The following is a 26298-nucleotide window of genomic DNA, read 5'->3' as shown; positions in this document are numbered from 1 at the left end:
TAGAAAAGCAAGTCAGCTTTTGGAGCCAGGAGCCAGGAATCAGCGTCCCTGCCTGCGGCTGGTTGGCACAGGCTGCTGCCCCCCGGTGAAGCCCAGGTCCTCAGGACCACGAGTCAGGAGGGGGAAGAGGCAGAGGCGGGCTGAGGGCTCCCTCCCAGTGGGATGCTGCCCCACGTCCGTAAGAAGGCGGACACGGGCAGAGGAGGTGGTGAGGGGTCTCGGTGGGAGAAGCATCATCAGGGAGGAGGCCACATGAGGGTCCCTGCACTGGGAGGCTGGGCGGGGGCCCTGGGGGCATCAGCTCCAGAGGAGCCCAAAAGAGCAACTGCTAGAGCGCTGTCCACCCCGGTGGAGGGTGTGTCAGGCCAGACTGGGTGGACTGAGGCCTGGGATGGCCCCACGGGGAAAAGGGGGCTCCCACCTCTTTCCTGCCATCAGATTGCCACCGTCTTTGCGACCAGCTGTCACGTGGCGCCCTGCCTCCTGGGACGGCCCCCGGGGTCCCTGCCAGCACCTCCTCGGCCACGCAGGGTCCTGGAGGGCGTCACAGAGGCCAGACCCCCCTAAGGCTCTTCCCCCGCGGGCCCCAATCTGCACCTCCAGTGCGTTTCTTTGTTCACTGTGTTCTGTATCGTTTTGTGTGAGACCCTTTCATAGACTGCAAAGCTTTTCTTTCCATGTGTAGGAAAAATCTCACCGTCAAAGGCTCGTGAGGAGAAGCTCGGGACATTGGGGCTGCAGGGGTCTGGGGCCCTGGCGTTTCCTCCTTCTGTTCTCATCCGGCTTGGATCCAAGTCCCTGGGGATTCCCGCAGGCCTAGCACGCGGTGGGCCTCAAAATGCTTTTTGGAACTGAGAAAAGTGTTTCTTTAGTTTATCCCTAGTTTCTGTGGGTGCTGACTGGCGGGTTTGCTGTTGGGAGCAGTTTGAAGGGAGTGGAACCGGCTCACAGGGTCCCTCTGTACCAGATGGAGAGGGTGGTGGGGCCTCTGAGACACCAAACCTCCCAGTCAGCGAGCAAAGCGTAACGGGCGGTAATTCTGGGCTCTGCAGACTCTTCGTCTCGTTCCCAGGGAGGGCGGTGGGGGGCGTTCCACCACAGACTCTCGAAGGGAAAACAGGCCGAGAGTTCAGTTTGTCAAGTCCCTTTAAAACCGCTGCCTGTTAAGCAGCCTGAACACACTGTCACGTGGCATTAATTCAGAGCATTGCGGCTCGTAATTGACCCGGACTTTACTGCAAAGGCCGACAACGCCCACCCCTGTGTTGCAAGTATTTTAGAATCCATTCCAGAAACTCACTCCCCAGATTCTGGGCAGGGCTGCTGCTGATTCCATCGCATCCACTCGAGTAAACAAGAGGCTGAACACTTGGTGAGTTTCCCACGATCTGGTGTCACACACACCCTGCAATGGAGGCTTGTAGCAGGAAAATCTGGTGATAAGCAGTGTAGGGAAGCTGACTTCCCGGCGGTCTCTGCAGGCAGGTCCCAGAGGACGCAGACTTCCTGGGAGCTCGCCGTCCGGAGCTCCACCAGCCCCGAGCAGAGGTGCATGTGCCTGCTGCCCCGCGTGTGGGCTCGAGCAGACGACGCCGGCAGCAGTGCCCGGCCATCAGGGCGGGGGTCCCGGCCCCGGGATGGACATTGCTTCCCTGGACAGTCTAGCGGCCGTGCTCATAGGTGGAGGAGGCCCCCTTCCCTCCTGTCCACACAGGGTGGGGACAGTGGACACAGCCCAGCCCAGTGGCTGCAGGGACCAACATGAAGACCGTTAGTGTCAGCCCTGCCCTTGTTCCGACCTTGACGCTGAGCAGTGTGTCTGCCCGCCTTCCAGTCCCCCTGCTGCCCACACTGTCCTGAAGCCAGGCCATCGCTCCCAGGTGACTTTGCCTGGAATCTGAGAAGGTCCTACAGCTCCCATGCCGTGCACAGATCTGCATTTTAACCGCCCTCCCCTCTGCCCAAGCCCTCGTGTCAGCCTGGGAAAGGACATGGGGGCCACGCTGTGCCTCGGGGGTCCTCCAGGGTCCTCATGGCCTTACAGTGTTTCCACCTCCTTCCACTCACTCCCCCCACCCCTGCCACCTCTCCCACGTCATCACAGCTGTTTCTCCTTCAAACTGGCTTTTGGACCAGCTGTCAAGGGCTCTGTGCTTCTGAGTTTCAGAGAACATTCTGTCCTTTGGTGAGAGTGAAATTTCATTCATTGTCAACCCAGTTATGCCCTCACCCCGCACCCCCCCAAGCTGGCATCCTTCAGGGACGGTCCTGGTGCTCAGGCCCCGAGAGCTTCCCTCCTGCTGAGTGTGGGCTGGGCTTAGGGGCTTCCAACAACTGGCACAGAGCGACAGGGCCACCTCACCATTGGGCTGTGACTGTTTCTGCCTGTTTCCGGCTCCGGTGGAGCAAGCCGCCAGGCTGGAGAGGCCAGAGCTGCAGGAGGCCTTCGTTGAGGAACTGAGTCCCGCCAACAACGTCTGGGATGACCGCCGCCTGCAGTCCGGCCGATGGGGGCTGTAGCTGGGGACCCACGGGCCAGCCCTCGACCCTGCTGTGAGTCTGGACGTGCACTGGGCAGACGCAGGCAATCAGGGCCCCTAAAGAGACGGCCCTGCAGACCCCACGACAGTGGCCGCATGGAGGTCTTGCAGGGCGGGCATGGTGGGAAGAGACAGATGTGCTCTGATTTGACAACCTGGTTCCGTGTCTCAGCTCTGCTTTTTTGAGTTTTGGTAAAACACTCAACCTCTCTGAGCCTCAGTTTCAGTGGGAAGAAGGGATGTTTTGACAAAAATTAGGGGAAATCATGGAAAACATGACACTTTACCTGGGGTCTGGCATGTGGTCGTTACTGAACAAATGGTAGGACACGGCGTTTGGTTTCACCCATCCCTTTAAGTGCTTGCGTATCGTCTAAGCAGATAACTTCCCTGAGGGCACGAACCAGGTCATACAAGACAAATCAGATAATAGAACACGGCAGTAGTTATTCCAGGACCCGGGGCTGTGTCGTTGCTTCTGTGTCCTCCCCACAGCGCCTGCAGTCCTGGCTGTGAATATTTACTGAAGAACTAACGCGACTCTTCCAATTTGTTTTCGGGAAAGTCCTATGGAAGCATGAAGTCCGCAGGGGAGAAAAAAGTAAGATATTTGCCCTGAGCTGTAAGTGCAAAAGGGTATTTTAGCAAATGCAATGGCATGAAAATTGGAAAAAGCGATCTTCTTTCTGCCAAAACAGATGTGCCTGGCGCGCAGCCCACGTTTCGGGAACACAGGATGACGGCGGCATTGATTGCCGACACGATCGTGTGGTTTCTGAGAGCTCAGGATTGCACCTAAGGGTATGTGTTGCTCCAACTGTCTGCAGGTGTGTCATTCTTAATTCATTAACGATGCATTTCAGAGTCATCTTGAAAATATTACCTCACTGATACGAGCCAAGTGTTGTCGGGAAGTGTGCCCTGCACGGTCCTGACCCGCCTGGTCAGTGAAACCCAGTGTCCCCTGTGGTCTCCGCAGCTTCCCGGAGACGCGGGCAGACTGGCACTTGGAGTAAGCACAGCCGTCAGCTCACCTGGGACCTCCGACGTCCGAGGTACCTTGGCCCCCGCTCAGCTCAAAGGCCCTCTTTTCTTTTTTTTTCTCTTTTTGCCAAATCTGTATTAGAAAAGAATGACCGCAGTTACAGTTTTAAATCTTCATGTATAGGTACATGGGCATTTTGTTCTGTTTGGCTATATTTTTCATATAGAGAAAAATATTCCTAATACTTAAACCTGAATTACGTTTTGGTGTTACTGAAGGATGAAACGGCAGGCCGACAAGGGAATTTCACTTTTTCAAACTTAACTCTTTCCTGGGACTAACGTGAGCAGCGGGAGGTCACTCAGGAAGCAGTGGCTTCTTTGCAAAAGGATAAAGCAGTTATTCTAAGAAACCAGAATGCCATATCTGCGAAACATCTTGCACAAAACTGTCTCCTGCACTTTCAGGCTATAACTCAGGTCTGCTCTACGAGTAGAAGTGTCTCAGGGTTTTAGAAATTGTGAATAAGATGCAAACACCGTTGGGATCTGAAGCACTGGGAATTGTGAGTAGCCATTCCCGCGCAGCGTGGGTTTGCTTCGCAGGAATGCTGCCAGCTTTACGGCCCAGGAAGCCTCCTTGGCTCCCTGAGCAGGTCTTCCTGAAAGTCAGGCTCTTCAGCCCCCTCCCCTGTGTTGCTCTGAGTGTCTGGGAGGGTGGCCCACACCCTCAGCCCCGCAGGTCAGGCTGTGCTGTTGCTCTGCCAACAACATGTCCCGAGTGTCACCGCCTTCACACGAGGAGCCTGTTTCCCCGGGCGGGAGGCTGTCCCAGGCTCCACATCTGAACAGGAGGGATGCGCACATCTGGCAAGTTTCAGGGACGGGCCTGGTGTGGACGCTGCTGTACGTACATGTGTGTCCTCCCGTCGAAGACTCGGGAAACACAACCGTGCGTACGGACGCTTGTAAGCAGAGCCAGGTGTTTCTTCTTGGCAAATCGTATGTATAAAATATACATGTGTTAGTGTACCTTATAAAAAATACACAAACTCATACACAGATAATGGCCAAAACGTTCCAGTAATAATTATCTTTAAAACTGCAAGGACCTGGTGTAATGCTGTGATATTGTGATTTATAATGAGAAATATGCATTTGGTCTGAGTCCCAGCCGACCTCCGACCCCCCAGGAGGGGAGCAGGGCGGGAGGCTGAGTTCAGTCACCACCCACGTTGGATGTGAAGGCCCCACAGGGACAGGAGCCCTGACCTGTTGGTCAGAAGCACAGGTGATGTCCTGGCCACCCAGGTGACAACCGAAGTGGGGGTGGAGGGGCTCTTATAGGACACAGCCCTTAACCCAGGTGGGGTCTGGCGCCATCTCCACGCGGACAGTGTCAGAACTGAGTTGAGTGGGAACACACACAGCCGGCGTCGAGAATCACTTGGTGGTGAGGAAAATCCGCAGCCCCTGGGATTTGGTGTCAGAACTGGAAGAGTAGGTTAAATCTGTACCATTTCCTTCAGCTCTTTGTACATTCGCTCTGTATTGCCGTTTTGTGGCTTCTGGGGGCAGAACACGCGAAAACGCTGGCCCAGAAGGAGACCAGCGCAGGTGGTGTCACCGTCCTCAGTGAGCTGGGCACGAGGCTACCATCCAGAGCAGAGCGGGAAAGAGGACAGCTTGTGTTTCTGGGGAAACAGAAGAGGGCCAGTGCGTGAGCAGGTTAATGAAAAGAGGTCTGGGGGCGTGAGAGGGCAGTCCATTGAGCTGTTCTGCCAGTTCCATCGCAGCAGCTGCTGTGACTCCTATCAGCACATTTTGGTAACACCTAGAATAGCGTGACTGTCAGTCATCTTTGATTATCGACAACAAGGGAGCCCAGACTTTGTGACCCAAGCGCTCTTGGAATGAAACCCAGCCAATCCACGGAATCCAAACACAGCGCTCACTGCTGGGTGTCGATACTCGTCGGCTCCTGTTTCTCCAGAGCCAGGTGAGGAAAGACATGTTTGAACTCACTTTCATATGCGCCACACACACAAGTAAACTGCCGTCTGGCCCCGTAAGGGAAGGCGGTGGGGGGGCTGTGACTTGCCCCCAGGGGCACAGCCGCCGGCTTGCCGGGCAGGGTGTCGGCCCCGAGGCGGCCAGCGCGTTCCCACAGGCCGGCTCTGCCCCGCGGTTCCCGGTCCGTAAACCCTCCACCCGCCTTGTTTGGTGCTTTGTGCAGAAGCTGTGCCCCGCCTGCACCCACACGGCCGCGGTTGGCTGGCCCAGGGCCTTGCTGTGTGACTTCACAGCCCCGTGTGCACACAGCGTGCTCACTGGCTCCGTCCTCAGTTGCAGAGAGCCGCTCGTGCCCGGGGTCAGCAGGTTTCAGCGTCCGGCTGCAGTGCTTCCCACGAGCCCCACATGTGCTCCGGGGCTGTCGGATGCCCCTCACCCTCGAGTCACAGCCTACATCCTTCCTCTCCAGGAGGGGTCTGCAAGGCGCCCCCAAATCAGGGTCTGCCTCTGCTCACTTGGGTCCAGGGAGTCAGAAGCCGAGTCTGGAGGAAGACGTGTTTCAAAGCCTGGTTCCATTTTTGTGATAATCTCTAACTTTGGCAGTTTGAAAGGCCTATCTTGTAGTGATACTTAATAATTGATAGAATTAAAGAAATTTCGTCTTTTAGGCAAAGAGTTCTCAAATTAATTAATTTGGGTGATTTCCCCACTTTTAAAGGGTGGGCACATCACCCAGATTTGAGAAATGCTGACTTCCAGACTCAGCCTGTGTCCTGGACAGGCCGCGTCTCGGCTCCTCTGACCAGGCCCTGAGTGGTCAGTTCTGCCCCAGCCCCGCCGGCCCCCAGCTCAGCTCAGCTCTCTCCCCGTCTGAAAACTCTTCCCCAGTGACAGCTATGGACGCGAAGCGATGACCGTGGAGACGCTGGGAGCCCCTGCCTGCCGCCCTGTGCGTCCTGACGATACTGCCTGACAGACTGTGTTCCGAGAAAGTGACTCCTCCTTTCCAGGCGACCTCCCTGGCTCAGGGAGGTCCGGGCAAACTCTGAAAGGGCTGGGAAACCAGACCCAGGACAGCACCTGCTGTTGCTGTGGGTGGGCTGGGGAGGGCTGCACTTCCGGAACCTTCTCCCCGGCATGCTCACAGACGTTCCCACGTTTGGTCTCAGAGTCCAGCAGGCTGCCTGGATGCTCGGCTGTGGAATGGACGGGGGACTGCAGGTGAGAAGGCGGCTGCACGACTCGCCCCTGGAGCTCAGATGGACTACAGGAGAAACTCTCTGGGGACTCCCCATGTTGCCATGGGTGGGTTGGGGGCCTGTTTCTCCCTGAGACCCCCTGGTGCTCAGATGTTGCTGAGGCCCATGGAGGGGCTCTCCTGAGGGAGGCGTTTCCTGCAGGACCTGACAGGGCCATCAGGAACCTCCCCCCCCAGCCACGCAGCCCGCCCCCTCGGAAGGGAGGCCCGGAACAGTGCTCTGCAGCCGTCTCTCCTTCCTTCCTTTGCTGTCTTACCTGGAACCACACCACCTGTCTGTGCCCTGTGTCCCTTCCAGGTGAGTGTCGGGAACGACCAGGCTGGGGCGAGACTCTAAAGTAGACGTCCGGCACCTGCCCCTGTGTTTCTCCTTTCAGTGAGTAACAGGCCTCAGACGCGGTGCTTCCCTCCGGGGGGAGGAGAGCAGGGCTGGCAGCTGTTCCGAGCGGAGGCGGCAGGGGGCACCAGCGCCTTTCTGAACACCATGCTGGTCCCACCGCCTCCAGACACGTGGACCTCGGTTTCCTGCGCCCCAGCCTGAGGCCTTCCGTGACTTCTTTGGTGTTTTCTCTGTAGAACTCTCCCACCCCATCTTCCACGCCCTCCCGTCACCTGCAGCTCTGTCACCGGTTCCCAGTCTGGTCCCCGCCACACACCCGTCTGTCCATCCATTTATCCCCTCCTCTGTCAGCTGTTGTTGGTCCCCCGGGTCAGACCCACAGGGCTCCTCCCTCTGTGCGCTGGTACCAACGCCCCAAACACCTGCTTGGCCGTCCCACCTTCAAGTCTTGGTCGTGGAGTTTCCTGCAGATGAAGGACCCGCCTCTCCTTCCTGCACCTGAGTTGAACTTGGCTGACTCCCATCCACTGGCTGCCCGCCCCACCCCGACCCCGGTGTGGGCCCCCCACCTGGTGAGGAACTCCCGTGGGGTTCAAGTGCAGAGTCTGAGGTGGAGGTGCTTGATCTAGCCAAACCTGGTGCTCCCTCCCATCCACGGGGCAGCCAGCCCCTCCCAGGGCTGCACCTGCAGACACCTCAGAATCGGGGAGAATCCCAGAGCTGGGTGTTTCCTGAAAGACCCCCTCTGGGAGCCCGACAGCCCGGATTCCCGCCCAGCCAGGCCTGTGTCACAGCAGAGTCGGGGGCGTCGGCCCGTCCCCTGCACCCACTTCCCAGAGCACCTGCACTGGTGCCGCTCGCCGTGGGCACGGCCGTGACCCTCTCCTCCAGCTCCCCCACCAGGGGCCACAGGACACTGGGACCCTGGGGCGCCATGCTCACCTCACATCCTGAATAAACAAGTCAGCCTTTCCTAGAACAACACGAGCAGACATTCCTGTTTCTCACATTCTTCATTCTGACAAGACAGTTAATCCATTGATCGGTGAGACCCTCCCTTTAACCCCAACTCTAACTCTAGTTGTGAAAACACCCCATGAAGCTGAGAGTTTGGAAGACCAGTCACGGCTGCTGGGGAAAGTACAGATTCCTTGGTTTTCCTGCTAAACACACGTGTACAGATTGCGTGATGCTCACCGTACTGCGCAAACACGCTTACAGGCGTGAAGGTCAAATCAGTGGTTCATGTGAGGCTGTATCTCTTTAAACCTCTTTAAATGGAGGGACTGGGGATTGAACCCAGGACCTCGTGCATGCTAAGGACACACTCTACCTCTGAGCTACGTCCTCCCCAAGTGCCTTAGTTTTATGAAGCAAAATGTATTCAACTACAGCTAAAATTATCACTTTAAATAGTAACCTAAAGATACCATTTAAGAATAGGATTATGAAGCTCTTTTTATTCACAAAATAAGGAAAGCCAATTTCATAGTATGAGAGATTTTAGTCATTGTGAAGTAACATGCAAATATCAAGTTTGACTTTTAAAAATCCAGTTCAGCAGCAGTAACACATTTCATGTGTCAATGACAGATATTTAAGGGAGCAGATTTACAGAGTTAGTAAGACAGACATAACTGACGTAAAGCGTAATGTTTCATGAAATTCTCACCCAAATAGGTGCCCTCAGCCCTTTGCAGCTCTCATCTAAACACTGAGTGTGTGGTATGCGTTTCGTTCTTGTGGCGAATGTTCGGGACAGACCAGTCGCCATCCCACCTCATTCAGGACACCAGCCGGGCCCCTCGGGAGGGGCAGTGGAAGGAGCAGGGTGTGGCTGGCTCGGCCGCCCAGCGTAGGCGGCTGCTAGGAAGGGAAGCTGGCAGAACACCACGGCTAAGATTCACCTTGGAACTCTGGCATTTGCAGCAGAAAATGAAGAAATGTGGAAATACGTGTAAATACAAGTACACGTGTAGACGCGCCCTCCTGTGTCCAGTCAAATGGCCCCCTCCCCCAGTCCTGGGGGCCGGCCTCACATCCGCCCCCGGCCTCCTAACCTCTGATGCCCATGGCAGGTCCGCAGCCCCAGACAGGACGCCACCCCGGCTCAGCTTGAGGTCCTGAGTGACTGCACCTGCGGTTAGTTCTGGGGGCGCCCTTCCATGCCTGGGGACATGACCAGCAGAGCCCCTTTGAAGGTGACGTGGGCAAACTGGCTGACCACAGAGCAGGGTCCCACAGCCCAGAGGGGCCCACAGCCCGGCCCCGGCCCCTCACACCCAGACGGCTCAGCGATGCCCTTTGCCTGGTTCCCATCTTTCTACTGACGCATTGGTGCGACTCGTATAACGCCTTCGAGACTGCTAGTCGTTTTGTAAGTAGATCTTAAACCACCCATCTGATTAGTTTAATGGCATAAACAGTTACATATATGTATTTTTGATGACTGCTGGGAATTCATTGTCTACTTGGTGCAAGGCACAGGGTTATGAGGCGCCAGCAAGGCTCTCGTGTGGCTTGGATAGCAAAGAGAGGGGTTCTCTCAACTTCCTTTTTGGCGTTTTGCTGTTTTGATGTTAAAGAACCCAACTGTTTCTGTTGGCCGTAGCCTGCTTAGTCTCGGGGAGGGGAGGGAAGAGGAGGGGGCGGGCTCCTGTGGGCCTAGCGCATTGGAAGGGAGCCTGGCAGCTGGTGGCGGCCACTCAGGACAGGGGCCTGCTGTTCGTTCTGCAGGCTGGCCACCAGGCAGCTGCTTCTCCACGGCCTCCCGAGCCAGGGCACAGATGATCGTGCTGGTGGAGGTGTGGGTGAGTCCAAGTGCTCTGGGATCTCCAGCACTGTGGCCCTGAGCGGGAGAGTGGGCTTCCCGAGAAGGCAGCTAGCCCACCAGTGTGCCGGGCCGGCTCTGGGGAGACCGAGTGGTGGGGGCTGGCTTCCCCGGGTGCTCCGCACTCCCGCAGGAGCTGGTCCTGGAAGTGGGGCTGGGCAGCCCCGGGCGGAGTCGGGGGTGGTCCCGAGGGAGCCGCAGGATGGGGTGGCTGCCATGCTTTTGCTTGTGGGCTGGTGGAAAGCTTGGCGGCCACCCCTCATGGGTCTTGGCGCACAATCACAGGTGGCGGGGACGGGGACGCTAGACCACGGAGCCCATTTGCAGAGGTGACCGTGAGTGACAGCTCCATGACCTAGATGCGTGGGGCCTACTTATATTCTTAAATTATTATTTTTCAGCCCTTAAAAAACCCTCTAGTTTGAGTACCTATGACTATAAATTGCCCTCTGTATACTGTTTAGCTGTTTTCCAAAGATTTAATATGTGGTATTTTTGTTATTATTTATCTGTACATATTTTTAAAATTTCTTTGATATTCTTTTCCTCTATGAGTAATATGTGTCGAAGTATTTAATTTACTTTACAAACGCTGTTCATGCTGTTACATGTTAAAATAACAGTTTACTCCTAATTTCTAACAATATTACTGTGGTCAGAAAAGTTTTATGTCTTACACTGAGTTTTTGTAATGATTTCAACTTGTTTTATGGCCTGATATGTGGTTAGCTCTGGAATGTTCCACGTGTGCTTCAGAAGAACATCTCCAAAACTTGACGGTGAATTTTTGTATGTATTAAGTCAAGACTGTTCATTTTGTTACTTAAATTATCTGTAGCAAAATATAAACACAACACATACACATACACATACAACAACAAAACAATGTATCAAGACAAATTTAGGGTGATCCCAGAAAGAAGTAGATGGTTTTAACATTACAAACATATGACTGTGTGAAAATTGCTATCAGACTAAATAAAAACCATATGATCTCCTTAATAGATGGAGAAAAAACAGCATCTGAACAAAGTATACACCCATTTATGATTTTCTAAAATAACTCTTAGCAAATCAAAAGAACTAAACATCAGAAAACTAATGAAGGTTATTTACCAGAAAATAGAGCAAACATTATAGCTGATTAGAAGAGAGACAGAGATGGCTGCTGACAGCATTTCTACTCGGCAGTGAGCTGTAGGTAATGTCCTTCTTAGATAATAGTCCAAGACAAACAGAAGAGGCAAAGATTCAAAAAATAAACTGTTACTATTTGAAGGTGATATGTTTGTTTGCTCAGTAAAACCAAGAGTTTACAGAGAAGAAAATTACCACTTCTTGAAAAAGATGAAAGAAAAATCAAGGGATTCACATACGATATTCATGGATAGAAACACCTAGTATGAAAAAGATGCCTTCTGCTCGCTAATGAATCTATAAGTTCTCTGTGGTTCTAATAAAAATCCCAGTAGGGTTTTACATGGGCCTTGAAAATGGCCCTTAAATTTTATGTAAACAAGAGAATTCTGAAAACAGAAATGGCATGGCGACTTTTCCTACTAAGTATCAAGATGTGTTAGAAAGGTGCAGTGAGCGATGTGGTCCACAGAGAATTAGCTTCTACAGTATGGAGAAGTGCTGTAGGACAGTGCAAAATGCCGAGCCCGGTTGTGACAACGGGCAGAAGATAGCACACTTTGCGCACAGATAAATACCCAGTGATAACTATACTGAAGCAGGGGGCGCCTCGCTAGTAGTCAGGGTGGTGCACAGCAAAACTCCAGCAAGATACCAGCCCAGAAATGCCACGTTCTGGTCAGTGTCTAGAGTCACGTGGGACCGTGAATGGATGCACAGAGTGTCAATGTCTCCGCCACCTAAGACACCGCTGAACAGCAGTGAGCACGCGGCAGATTTGCACGTGCAGCGATCCCCGCTGTCTGTGCTTCAAGGAACCTATCAGGCATATCCCAAGGAGACACATAGTCATCCTCTTGGCTGCATTATTTATAGAAGAGAAACTCTGGAAATGTCAGTGACCATTACAGGAGAATGGAAAAATCCATCGCATTATGTCCTTTGCAGAGAGCAGTAATATTTCATTATCATTAGATAGTCGTTTTTCTTAAAGAAAGTTATCCTAACTGAATTCTTCAAGATTTCAAGATATCAAATTATTATAATTCAAAATTCCACTCCTAATAAAAGTATTTGTTTTATGCATTTTCCTGTTAGATAAATTGATGTTTTTTTCCTTTTCTTCTCTCCCCCCACCCCACACACAGATGTGTGCACGTGCACACACGCACACACACACACGCACACACTCTACAGTTATAAATGAGGTGAAGATATCTCCTATGCTTTAATTTTCCTAGAATCCAAGCAAACAAATCCAAACCAATATTCCTAACCATGCAGCGTCTGACGTGAGAAGATCTAGCACTAAAACACAGGTGGCCACTTGCAGTAAGGGCAAGGGACTTCTTAATCGGTTTTTGTGGCCCTGGAGCCGCGGGCGGTGCCCAGACTTGTAAACAGTGACTCAGCAAGTGTGCGTGGAGACTGTCTCCGCGGGAGGGGACGTGGGTGTTCCCTGAGCCCTACCCGGTGGTCCCCCAACTCCATCAGCTGTGTCTTCCACCACAAGGGCGTTCTCCGTTCTCCACTGCACAAAGGTAAAAGCCCTTCATGTAAGTACCAGGAACGACACACTGATTCGTCTCCCAGCTTCCACACTTCAGCCGTCATCTCTCCTCAGTTTTCTTTTAAGCAACACACATACTTCTCTTTTTTCAAGTTTTTTCAGTTTTCTACTGGGCTTATCTGTGTTTATTCTCTAATCAGGGTTTCTCTACACCTTATTTTTAATGTAGTTCTTTTCTAAAACATCACTTTTCTCAATGTTTTTGCCACGCCTGAATCTGGGAGCTGCTCCTGAAATGTGAAGTACTTTTCCTGCGTTTCATGTGATAAGTTATCACTGTATGAATTACACTCCTAATACTCAGGTGCTTATTTTCAGAAAAGCATCCAGCATGGTTCGACGATAAACATTGTTTTAATCATTAGCATAAACATTACTTCCCATGGTCGCGGTCAGACGTGTTATGTTCAGCGGCTGGTGGGACTGTCTTCCCAGGAGATGGCAAGCCCCAGGGGTGCAAGCCCCTGGGTCTGGTTCCCTGAGCACAGAATTCCCACTGGTGCCTCGCAGGGAGACGGGCGCTCCTGGACTTGTTCACAGCAGTTAAAGTCGCCTCCTCCCACTATGTGAATCAGCATGGACACACTGCACAAGAGCCACTGAACCAAAAGACAGACCAGCAGAGGCCCCCACAGCAGACAGCACCCCCGTGTTACTCGGGGCCCGTGTGTGTAACAGGCACACGGGGAGGCCGGCCCCAGCCTGAGGACGGGGCTCCTGCTAGGGGGCCGGTGGCAGGATGGGGCCCTGTGTATGCTGTTCCTCCTCTTGTGTGCTGGGGACCACGCTGGGTGGGTGAGGGACGCCGCGGGGGCAGGTCTCCTGAGAGCTTAATACTTAAAGCCACTATAAGTCAGTGCTTCTCCAAAGCCTGCAACTCTAGACAGTTTAAGGGATCACGAAGTATGCTGTAAACAGTCGCCTTGGTCTAGTGGTTACCCAGGGCAGCTTCGCGTCCCACTGTAATGGGAAGTCACTTTGAGAACCCTGGGTGAAGGCGGCCGCTCCCAGGGCCTGGATCGCCGAGTCCCCAGCCCTGAGTCCCCAGGTTTAAACGGCAGATCTGAAACCAGCCGCGAAGATAGAGTGAACGTGAGGACAAAGGACAACACGGGACACCAGGCCTGGGATTCTGTGAACAAGGAGAGACAGCAAGAGAGTCCCAGGCGCTCAAATGCTCCCGGCAGCTTCTCCACAAAGTGGACGCTCCCTCCTTCCACGCGGTGGGCCCAGTCACGTCCCTCAGCCACGCTCCTCTGACCCCTGAGAAGGTGAGAACCTTAGGAGGTGTTACGGGACATATCAGGAAGTGTGGCAGGTTCTCTGTGAAGACAGCTAGACTGGACCCCAGAGAAGGCCACACGGGTGGCGCCACCGTGCCTGGAGCTCACTGGGACATGGGCTGTTCACAGTCTCGACCCAAATTGTCTTAAGGCTTAAGACGCTTCCTACCTGCATGTGTCCTGTTCCTTCATGCTCACAAAAAATCCAAATAAAACGACTGAACTGTGTTTTCTGACCCCGTGGGAAGATGGGCAGCTTTGGGCTGCATGTCCGGGAAGTGTGACCCACGGAGAAGGTCACCGATGCCGGAGCAGGTCACGGAGTCGTTTGTGACTGTTGGTCCTCACAGACAGACCCTGCAGCACACCTGGCCACTACAGGGGAAGGCCAGTGTTTACCATGCATTTCACCTTTTTTCAAAAATGTCAGCATAATTAAATATTTAACACATTGTTTTTCCCTTTTATGTCTATGTTATTTATTAATTAAAAGTTAATTTAGTGGCATCATTATAAATACAAAGTTCAGTAAAAGCAACGGGGCTGTGCTTCTTTTCTGACCACGACCATTTATTTTGTCTCCCGGCTATTTTGAAAAATAATTTGTTGATAGATGAGGAGTGTACTGAAAATCATCTGCTCTTGGTCAGAGACACAGTGCTTTATCTTATTCTACCTCCACAAGTTGTAACTACTTCGTAAAGGCACGTTAGGAGTGTCAGCGGGCGGCAAGCAGGTTTTCTTAGGGAAGCGTGTCGCTGGGGCAGAGAGGTGGGACTACAGCTGCGCTGAAGTGGGGTCGAGACACACGTATACCTGTGTGTATGTTGTGTACATTTGATAGACGAGAGATACAGTATGTTAAGTAGTTTCTAGAATTTTCAAGCTAACTACAAACTAAAGCTTTAATAATTATTAATTAAAATTTTTGAGTGTTTTGCTTTAGTTAAAGAGATAATTGGTAAATATTCCAGTGTAACTTCATGGTTCACTCCTTCCTGGACGTCCTGCTGGGAACACTGTCTGTAAATTACTATAACATCTTACTGTGGTCTATGTTGTAGAAATTTAAAGAAAGAAATTTAAATTTAAATATATATTCATACATATATATGTTCTGATATGTTTTTTTCTGCTCACAATACATAAAGTTCAGCCACTTTGAAATTACATGGTTTTGTAACCTTGGGAGTTTAGAGTTATTTAAAAATTTGTACATTAATTACAATTTTTAAATATATTTATATCTGAACATTTGAAAGTTGGTTAATTGGAATGACATGCCCCAGAGCTGCACCGTGATTTCAGAATTCCTCGGTAGCGTCTACTTTGGATTTCCGGCTGCCTTAGGGAGCCCCACAGCTTGGTCCAATGACACGACCTGTGTACAAAAACAGCCCCAGAATCGCCGGGCCCGTGTCCAACATGCCGTGCATGCGTGTGCACACGTGTGTGCATGTGTATGCAAGTGTGTGCATGTGCGTGTGTTTGTGGTTTCTTTGTGTGTGTGTGTGTGACAGACTAATGCAGTCCTACCTCGGACGCCTGGACTTCGGTGCCCCCCTTGTTCCCCACTCCTGACCCTCTTGTCACTAGCTCAGCGCTGGTGTCGGGCTCTCAAGGGCCCTCTGGGTGCTGGAGATTTTCGAGTGGCCTCCACGGCCTCATTGTCTCTGCGGGGGACTCTCTGACAGACTCAGGGGTTGCATCCTGGCTGGAGTCTGTCCAGACGCCCTGGGCCTTCTCCGCCTCCCTCTCCTTGGAATGACTTTCCCGTCCAGCATAGGCATTGCAGCCCCAACCAGCCTGTTGGAGTAGTTATGTCATGATTTCCAAAAGGAGCAGCCCCAGGCTGCCCAGTAACCCTGGCCGGCTTCCTTCACGCATGAACCACACACACAGAGGGAGCACAGAGCGGGGCTGAGTCAGTCCTTTGGTACGCAGAAATTCAGTTTAAAGCAGCATCATTCTTTTTCTCAGTTGCTTATTTATTTAGCATATTTATTGAACGTCTACTGTGTGGAAGGAGTTCGACAGATGGTTATATTAAAAAATCAATCTCATGTTTTAATTAGATTGAGCAGAACTTCCAAGCATGTTTTAAGGATGATTGTGATAGTTTACAGTTGTTTGTGGGGCTCCCTGTGAATATGGGTTCTCCAGTTGGTTTAAGACAGGCTTCTGTCGAGAGTGGTTGCAAGGTTTTATTTTACTGGGAAGATGATTGAACACATCTCAGTTGCCTGGATGATGCACTAAACTTAATTTCCTGATATTGGACCTCCTCATTAGAGAAATGATTGACTGCTCCGGACTCTCGCACGAATGTTCGGCAGTGGGTTTGTCCCTGGAACCCCTCCAGGCAGCGTCTCTGACAGCCTGGTGTCAGAGGTCAGAGTGAAGCTGGCGTTTACACAGGTTTCCAGGTGTTAATTCTTGAAATCTTGGGAGAACCTGCAGGCACGACATCTGACTTCAGAACCACTACTGGAGATGATGCGTTATTTAAAACTTTCTATTTTGGATACTTACATAGTCTTTAAACATTTGAAAATAAATTTTGGACAATTGTATTTTTCATTGTTACCCATTTTATTGATTTGTCAAAGTCATTGGTGTTCAGTTACATCTAGTGTATGTTAGCCATTCCCAAACCTGCCCACACATCAGCTCACCTGAACAGACCACCCGGAGGGCGGGTCCCCAGGCGTCGGAACCAGAACTCAGAGAGAAACCATATTCCAGCCAGAGGTGGAAGGTTCTCCCCCGACCCAGTGGGGATGAGCTCAGGGCCAAACCCCACTGCGTGTGCTGATCATTATTTTGATTATTCACATTCTTCCCCGAGAATTGCCAGATCATACCCTTTGCCTTTCTTCCATTATGTCTTGTTCGTATTGCTTTGCAGAACATCTTAATATATTATAATGTTAACCTTCTCTGTTTATGAATTTTTTAGTAAATGTTAACAGTATTATCAAAAGTAACCCAATCTTAATATTTACATGATCAATAACAGAAATACTTTCAAGCAGTGCTCAGAGCACAGCGCTCGGTTAAATCACCCGGTGTGAGCGTCAGGGCCAGTAAAACCCGTCTCTCCGGTTTTCTCTGCTGTAAAGCCGTTCCACACAGAACCGTTGGAGCAGGTTCCAGGGAACAGATTACTTGCAGCTGCACATGTAAAGACGCTCTGGGCTCATGAATTTTTTGCGCTCAGTCTTGCTAATGAAAGGCTTTGAAAAGCCTTTACTTCTTTATTTTTAATGCCTGGTAGTAACAGTGCCCACAAGTAATAAAGCAGGTGATGAAGATTCAGGAATTATCTGTCCGTGTCATGTGCTCTTCTCTCGTATTCTATAATTCCGTGTCTGCTTTGTTAGTTAGTCAGTTTGTTTACCAGCGAAGCCAGTCACAGCTCAGAGCTGCGCTCCGGGCGTGCAGCCATGGAGACGCTTGGGACCCCTGGGGGCCTGTTCTGGATGTTTGACCTTTATTGTTATGACACTTATTTCCTCTTGAACTCCTTTTTTGGGGGAAAGTATACAAACAACCCGGACCATTGTCACCCGGGCAACGCCAGGTCTCACGGCTGCAGGTGGGTGGAAGCCCAGGGAGCGACTGACTGACTGACTGACTGACGCACCGCAGAGCCTGGGCGGGGGTGGTGGGGGGTCAGGCGGCGTGAGAGCCGGCTCCGGGGCAGAACTCGGCCGTGGCCTGTGTCCCGCACGACTCCCCCCTGCCGCAGAGACTCCTGTCCTTCACGGGAAGTAGTAAACATAAAAAGGTGTTTTCTGTCAAGAATTTTAAACTCAAGGATAACGCCTCTGTTATCTTAGTTAATTGTCCAAACAACTGTAGTCATAGCATCACGCACTCTGTGCCCAGCAAGACAACGCAGGTGTTTGCTGTAGCTGACAGTCATTCACCACCTATTTCTGAGGGTCAGCAAAGCATAATCAGCACAAAGGGTGGATTTCAGGACTCAGGGTCAGGAAGGGAGCCCCCCCAGGACCCCTTGCCCTGGGCTCCTTCCCCGAGCTCGTCAGCTCCTGCGGCTGGCTCAGCGTCCTGGTGGGAGCGGGAAGGCTCCCGATCCACAAGGGGAGATAACCATCAGGGCTGAGACGGCCCCTTCTCCTTATTTCTGGGCTGAGAGCCAAAAAAAATGGCATTCCTTATCCTAGCAAAACCAGGAAAAGGGCGGTTCTGAGAAACACAACGTCTGCCTTTCACAACGAGGGGGGAGCCTGCGGGTGAGGGGCGGCTCTCAGGTGGAGCCGGTTAGGAACCGCGAGCCGCTCGCACGCATGCGAGTGCAGGCCTCACAGCACGAGCTCGCGGTGTCCGGGGCCAGTTCAGTGAGCTGTACTGGAGGGCGCGTGTCCGGCTGAAAAGCCAGATGTTCCATGACTCCTCCCTTGGGGGCTCACTTCCCCTCCTGAGCCTCAGTGCTCCCACCTACAAAGTCGGGATTCTGTTTACACGATACTAACGTTTTATTCCTTCCTTAGCATTTCATTAAAGTCCCTTTGAGTCATTTGCTGCAGGTCATACGAACAAAAACTGGTTCAAGGAAACAGAAAGTCTGCACTAATCACGTCAATAAAAGACGCTCGTCCTTTCCCCACACCTCCGTCTGATCACGGCACCTAAGACTCAGTTGATAACTGCATTAATGCTGAGTCTGAGTCAAGCGATTTAATCCAACGTGGAATCGGCACTGGAGAGGCACGGTGCCCGCACACGGGGGCTGCAGTCGTCCACCAGGAAGTGCACGCCAGGTAGACACGAACCTCCATCCACAGTCATTGGCGTTAATTAGCTTCATTTTGAAGAGCGCCTGAGTTAATTTTACTATGATTGTATCTACAAAATAATTATTCTGTGTGGACTGATAGAATTAAAAATGGATTGGTTTTCAAAATAGCTCACGTGAACACACACACACAGAGACGGGTACAGGAGCCCACATACTTCGCAGACACACAGAGTGGAGACCATCATCACGGCAGCTCCCGAGGGGCCTGGCTGCTCACTCGCCAGGCTGAGGCTCCTGGAGACACCGCGGGGCGTGCAGGAAGCTGCCGGGTCCAGGTGACACGTCCTGCGCCCCCTGACGACAGTGAGGCAGAGGGGCCACGGAGGGGCCTCCCTGAAGCCGTCGGTGTTGCTGAGAGCAGCCCCCAGCAAGCCCCGTGCAGCCTCTCCATCTCAGGGCCTCTGTCCTGGGGACACTGACCACCAAGAGGGCGCCTCTCTTCTCCCCAGGAAACTGCAGGCACATATTCTGGAAATTCACAAAACTCACTGAATTCACTCACCTGGTTAGTCTTTGAACAAACCCACGTGGGGTGACCACAAGGCAGCTTGTATGTTTTTACACAGAAGCACACACACACATGCACACAGACACACGCACGTGAACACATGCGCACACATGCACACACACACGTATACTAACGTCTGGACGCTGGCAAGTGTTGACAAGGATTATGAGCTACAGGGAACCTGTATGATAGGCAGTATAAACGTGCACAAAATTATTGTCTATGTTGTGTATTTACTGTGTCACATGGAACATAAAACACATAAAAATACAACATGGGATGCATTCCTTCTAAGAATTAAAGAACAAGCGTAACCTGCAGCGTCGTACCTGGTTGCATATCACACACGGCATACATTCCCTTTTCAGCCACCTCGCACTAGTGTGAGCTCACAGCTGCTGGTGGCTGCCTCCTGCTCATTCTTCCAGGTGATGGAAGAGCAGGTCGCACCCCAGGTCAGGCCAGGGCCTCAGGTAGAAGCCGGATCACCAGCAGCTGTGTTTTACCTCCAGAAAGATGAGTCAGTGGGGATGAAACAGATTTCAGTGTGCATGGCCGGTCCCCCCGGGCGCTGGCCTGTTCATCCAGCTGAAGAGGAGGCGGTGTGAATGAGGGGGACCGTCCTCACCCACCTGCCACCGGCCGAGTGTCTCCCGAGGATGAGCAGGTACGGGGACAGTTACCACCCAAACCTGGAGGCCCTGCTGCGTGGGCCTGGCTCCTGGGGGACGGGGGAGGCCCCATGCCAGACCCCGGTGAGCAGGACAAGACGAAGAGGAAGGTGTCGGGGGGTCAGGGCTCCGTTCCTCCCCCTGCTCTGTGCCCCTGCTCACGTGCCGGGAGAGGCCAGCCTGCTCTCAGTCTTTGTCCTCAGCTCCACACCACCCCTCCTTGGGTGACTTTTCATTAACAGATTCCTGTTAGGTGCCCGCCTTGTGCACCAAAGATTCAGAGGTGAAAAAGCTCCTCACCATCTTCCTCTCTAAACGAAGCTTCCATCTCGTGGACTCTGGTGTGTAACAAGGTCATGACTGCCTGTTGGATGTAAGACGGTCAAGGAGTCAGAGCCTTTGTGGGGCCCGGTGCCAAGAAGGTCCCTTGTGATGAGGTGAGACCGACTCAGGCCCCAGGTGGGGGGCAGCCAAGTCTGTGGGGCATCCTGAGCAGGGCTGAGAAGCAGAAAAGCCTCGAGCAGCCAAGACTTCGGGGCCAGGAGCAGAAGAGGGGCCAGGGTCGGGTGGACACAGACCAGCTCAGGCAGGCCTCAGGGCTGGCAGAAGAAGAAAACCCTCAGTTTTCTCCCAGGTTGGATGGAGACCATGTGGAGGACTTGAAGCTGTACAGTGAGCTAATCGAAGTCCGGCTTTGGATGGGCAGCTGGCAGCCCTGCAGTGTTGCCCATGAGCTCGGATGAGGACTCGGTCTTGGGGGGCAGCAGAGATGGAGGAAAGAGGATGGATCTGGACCCCGTTTCAGAGAGGGGCTCACAGGACACCAGGGAGCTCCAGGTGAGGGCTGAGGGCAAAGGGACGAGATCGAGGAGGAATGTTCCAAGTTTAGTTTGAGAATCTGGGTACACAGCAGGGGGATAAAATGAAATAAGGGAATTTCTGGAAGGCAGGTCTGGGGTCACGGAAATCAAGAGGTGTGGGTACCTTCAGTCGTGCATGGGGCGTATTGGGCAGAACTGACCATTCCTTGGTGGCCCAAGGCCTGGCCTTGTGGACAAAAGAAAGAGGTGGGATGGTGCCCACATGCCCGGCCACCCTCTGGTCCCCTCCTGGTGTCCCTGAAGTCTTCCCAGACTGGCGGCCGAGGGCGAGGGGTGAGTTTCAGACGAGGCGGCATTTGGGATTTGGAGGTCTAACCCGTCACTGCTGCACAGTGACCAGGGCCTCTGACAGCATGGTTAGTCTCTCTCATCACCCACAGTCCATGAGCATTTAGCTGGTAAATGACCAAATGTAATTAATACTCCAGAGGGCTGGGAAAACATAATTTCCACTGTTCCTTGTACTTTTCTACAAATACAATTCTATTTCCTATGCTATTTAGGATTTGTGATGGTAATATGGTAATATTTAATTTCATCAAATGAAATTAAAAAAACAAACAAAATAAATTATTAAAGATTTGTGGGATTTGTTGTCTAAGTCCTAGAACTCGTCCTCTCCCCCCAGGCCGACTGGAGGACAGAAAATGCAGGTGACTCTGCCAGGAGGCTCCAAGTACCGGCTTTGTTGCCCGTGGGAACAGCAGAGCCTCTCGCATCCTACTGAGAGCCCCCACCCCCCTCCAGAACCCCATCCCCCCTCCAGAACCCGTCCCACCCTCTCTCTTTGGGAAGTGGAGGCTGCCTCCTCCTGACCCTGCTGCGGGGGAGAAACAGCTACATGTAGGGTCTGATGAACGTCTCTTCCAGGGACGAGGAAGACAAACAGAATTTAGCTGTAGACTCATCCCTCGACTCCTGTTGTCTACAGTTTTACCGTCAGCCCTCTGAGCTCTGAAGGAGGAAGGACGCCCTCTGCTCTCTGCTGGAGGTCCCCATGTCCCCTCAGTCCCCGTGACCCCATGTGCCCGGCCCCTTGCTTTCCAGTGTCGCACATGAGGTCCAGGTGGGGACCCCAGGACACTGGCCGGAGCAGCTGCTCTGTTGGTGGGGGTCAGCTCCCCCCACACTCCTGCTTGGGGAGAGTGGAGACAATCATCACCAGGGCCCGAAGACGGAGGGTTTTCCTCCAGAAGGAGGCCCGATCCTGGGACAGGGGCCAGCAGTGCCTCATGTCTGTTCCTGGCCCAGCGAGGGTGCTGGCTGGTTGGAAGGAGGCCCAGCACCCAGGGTCCTAGAAGGGGGCCCGTCCTTCCTTGGGAGGGGGTTCCCAGAGCCTGCCTCTTCTGGCAGACGTGGTGATGGAAGCCGTGTGGGCTCAGAGGAGGCAGGCGTCTTCTGGCCTCAGTCCCCTCCGTGTAAAGCACAGTGGTGTCAGCTTGTCATCATGCTGAAACCCCAGTGACTGCTCCTGAAGGTTGTTCAACACCAACTTCAGCTTCTTTCACGGCTCTTTAAAGAAATGCTTTTTATGTCTAAAGGGATGCCCAGACCACCAAGGTCTGAACAGCTGGCGTTAGAACTGAGCAAAATATGATCTTCAACTTTGAATGATGACTTAGCACAAACATGAAAAGACAGTATTTTATCAAACATTCCTGTCGGGTGTTCTACAACGTGTCTCTATTGAGTTAATGTCACTTGACCTTCATGAATGAGTTGATTCATTTCTGTAGAAACGAATAAAACGCAACCCAAGATCCGTCTTCGCGTGTAACGTCGTTAGGGACCCGCCGCACAGCCCCCGACCTCTGTCTGGCTTGTTTTGTCTGGAACTGAAGGCCAGGACTAGAAGCTGACCTTTCCTGCCGCCGGGAGCGCGACTCCCAGATCTAATCACGGCCGAGTTCAGAGGGAGCAGCCCAGAAGGAAACACAGATTCCACTTTCATTTTAGCCTCAGACACACACAGGCCTAAAACCCCTCACGTTCAAGCCTGTGGCCTTGGCGAAGGGGCAGGCGGCACGGCCCGACCCGACCCGAGCTTGGCTGTGGTGAGCCGGACGCTGACGAGACGCCCGGGTCCCTTCTTGACGTGAAGCACTGCCTCCTCCTCCGCCTCCACTGCCGGGAAGTGAGTGGTTCGTGAGGGGCCAGACCCCCGCCACGCGCCTTGCAACATGCAAGTCAAAATAGGTCTAAACTGGAAGCGGGACCGTGCAGACCGTTTCCGAGGAGCCATCCAGCGGCAAGACGGGCACCTAAGCAGTGTTGATGATTTTTCGTGAGGTTCGTTCTTGTGAACAGGGCAAGTTAACTTTGTGAGATTCATACAGAGGCCAAGAGAATCAGGCTTTTGTTTGCTTCCAGCGCCATTCTTCATTTTGAGCGACGGAGCGGTTATTACATTCTTGTGCTGCCGCGATAGCAAAGGAAAGACGTCTGACTTTCAGAAGCTTGCGCCATCTCTTCACAGGGCCAGTCAGCTGCCCCTGCATTGCGTGTGCATGCTGTGGACTGTACAGATGTGCACACGTGGGGATGTGGGGAAACACGTGAGCACACGATGGTGTGTTTACACAAGTTTAGAGTCATTTACAGTAAAACACGACACGTGTTCTAACGGAGCCGCAGCAACTCGAGGGAAACAGCCTGTGACCCGGTGCCCACGTCTTAGGACCAGGGGCTTCAGGGACCTGCAGACTCTCCAGGTGGAGCCCATCTGCTGGTTCCCCGCAGGGACGCTCTGGGCTCCCAGGGAGGCCCCTGCTGGCCCCTGACCTTCACTTCACGTGTCTTCTCTCAGGTCCTGGGTTGTGCTTTCCAGCAGGGCGAGCAGACGACCGGAAAGCTGACTCCTACTTGTCCTTAGAACAGTCTTTTTCTCTCCAAACGACCCAAGAAACACGATTTTTAGGAGACCTTATTACCTCGCAAGTGCTGCTCTGCTGGCCTGGAAAACCCTGTCCCACAGGACGCAGGCATCAAGGTGCTTTCGGTTACTGGTGGCGACACAGTTAAGCTGCTGTATTTTATTTGCTGGAAAGGAAGGGGTCTGTTCAGGGCCAGTTCTCTCCCAGCAAAAGCCTCCTCTCTTTTATCACCTTCATGTTTGTGTCAGCAAACCAAGAACCAAGGAGAGAGAGAGAGGTTCTCCCTCAACCCCTGTGCGTCCGCGAGCGGCTGGACCCCATCGGCACGTCCTCATCACAGAACCTGCAGCAGGAGGGCGGCGGGGAACATGTCTCCACGGATCCTCACAGAGGGGCTGGAGCAGTTTCTGAAAGGTGAGGATGTGCTTCCCAGGAGGAGGGGTCGGGCTGGGAGAGATGGACGAGGGTCGGGCTCACGGGCTCCTGGATAGAAGGTTTGCGCCACGCTCATGGCCCAGGGCAGGCGGAGTGCATGGGGTCGGATCCCCAGGCAGCCTGCCGGGGCCACTGTCACCTTTACAGGTGGGTGTGACAGTGCCCCTGCTTGCTTGTTTTCTCCTTGTAATGCTCAGATCTCTGGCGACGATCAAGTTTTAAGATGAACCAGCGTTCACTTCGTAAGCAGAATAGAGCTATTGATTTAAAACTGAGCTCCTCTTTCTTAGCAGGTTCTTAGCAATTTCAGAGCCTAATGACCACATTTTCCTGAACCATTTACATTCTCGCCTTTATCGCAGGTCAGTGACCTCTCTGAACGTCAGCCCCACTCAAGTGACGTCACAGGGCTGATTGCCACCTTTCCCAGATCATTAATAACCAATTAAGGCTATTCAGACTCCCTAAAGCCGACTCCCAGGGCACTTCTGGGCAAGTGTCCCCGACTCAGAGCATCTCCACTTGTCACCCCTCTGCGTTTGGTCTTCCGGGGCCCTCTCCCTTCCAAGGAGCGGGGAGTGTTGTGCTGAGCTGCTCAGACACCTGCACCATTTCCTCTTTGGCACTCTTCTCTGGAATGCTCTAGTCCCCTAAGCAGGGTAAATTTGCACGATTTTATTCCTTATTTTTCTAACTCGTGGGTAAGAAGAAAGTTTGCTGAGGCATGGGCTGAGTCTGCACCAGCCGCTCTTCTGCAGTCACCCACGGGGGCTGCCTTTCTCCAGACAGCGCCCAGCTCCGAGGCCACCCCAGGAGTGTGGTGGGAGGGATGGGGCCACCAGGTTCTCAGCCTGTGAGGTCCCGGGCAGACCCGCACAGCACCTCTGACAAAACCCGGTGTTCAGCTGGGGGGAAGCTCCCCCAGAAGACAGCCCATCCTTGGAACTGCATGCATGCATCCCACCCACCCTTCAAGGACAGTGGTTTCCCAGATTATACAAAACCAAAGTCTCCTCGTGTGAAAACTGACCTCAGCAAGTGGAGGGAAGTGTAACGTCTAAAATCAATGCTCTGTAATCCATAAAGACTTTCTGCACTTGGTCGTTCTGTTATGCAGAGTTTTCACTCCACTTAGCAGATATATCAGATTACTAAATAATGTAACATGGAGCCAAATAGCAAAGCTAAAATTGTGCAGGTTAATAGTGGCAAGAAGGATGAAAAATGTTTTTAAATTACTTTTGGTAAAAACAGAGCTGCTCCTGTTCTGTTCTGTCTGCTCTGTCTTGTCCTCCCATGGAACTTGAGGACAGCGAGGTGTCACATCTCCTCCCCGTTCCCGGCACGTCACTGTCCTTGCTCTCTGTGCCTCCAGGCCCTGGGGTTCTCTTTCCTCCAACCCTAGCTCCCCTCTTCCCTGTCCACCAACATCCCAGAGCATGTGAGATGCATCTTTCTGTACATGACACATAAACTATGTGAGCGAGGCCACTGTGCCCCCAGGGCGTCCCCCCCAGAGCTGGTCCCCACGTGTCCCCAGCCCCATGGTTGGGACCGCTGCCTCCTTCGCACTAAGGTGCCGGCCGTTCTCCCCACCCTTCCTTTGTGAGGTTGGGTTTTGCTTGCTTTCCTTTTTGTTTCAGTCAGTGTAGCATCAGCAGAGGAGGAAAAACAGCACCCGAGTACTGTTCTGAAAGTGGTGTTGGCCTCAAGGCTCCCTTAGGTGTCTCAGGGACCTCAGGACCCCCGGGCTACAGTTTAGGGGCCACTCTGCTCGAGTGACTACGTTAAAGAAGGACTGTATTTTAATGTGCTACGTTCTTTTGCAAATATTTCACTTTTTTTTTTTTGCATCATAAAGGAAAGTGATTCGCAGTTGTTTTGTTTCATTCTTTGTTTCTGGAGTCAATGTTTCCCCCCTAATAAAGACAGTTTGGAGGTTTTCCTTTTTCCCCTGTGCTCCAGAATAATTTGAGCAGCACTGGGATAACCCAGTTTATGAAATCTGATAGAATTTGCCTGTTGGACTATCTGGGAGTTTTGTCTTCTACAGGAAAGCTCTTTATCAACTTCTTTTAAAGCTGTTAGTTTAAACTTTCTGACCACTACGGTCAAATTCATAAAGCTACAAAGTGAAAGTTTTACCTATG

General features: G+C 52.5%; 1 long non-coding RNA gene across 13 annotated transcripts; it reads left to right on the top strand.

Moving 5' to 3' along the window:
* On the top strand, positions 1-15029 carry LOC116668858. 13 transcript variants are annotated; one of them, XR_004326059.1, is made up of 8 exons: positions 1-1372; positions 1482-2553; positions 3106-3141; positions 3239-3341; positions 3520-7093; positions 7173-9512; positions 9872-9945; positions 10251-15029. It is a non-coding gene; the product is annotated as an uncharacterized LOC116668858 (long non-coding RNA). The 13 variants fall into 13 exon arrangements; XR_004326061.1 differs by lacking the exon at positions 10251-15029 and having other exon boundaries at positions 1-602; positions 686-1372; positions 9872-10201; XR_004326065.1 differs by lacking the exon at positions 10251-15029 and having other exon boundaries at positions 3520-5523; positions 5871-7093; positions 9872-10201.
* Positions 15030-26298: the final 11269 nt, after the last annotated feature.

This window comes from Camelus ferus, chromosome 15 (genome assembly GCF_009834535.1).
Source record: "Camelus ferus isolate YT-003-E chromosome 15, BCGSAC_Cfer_1.0, whole genome shotgun sequence".
Taxonomy (NCBI): Eukaryota; Metazoa; Chordata; class Mammalia; order Artiodactyla; family Camelidae; genus Camelus; species Camelus ferus.
This window is presented reverse-complemented; position numbering and strand designations above follow the sequence as displayed.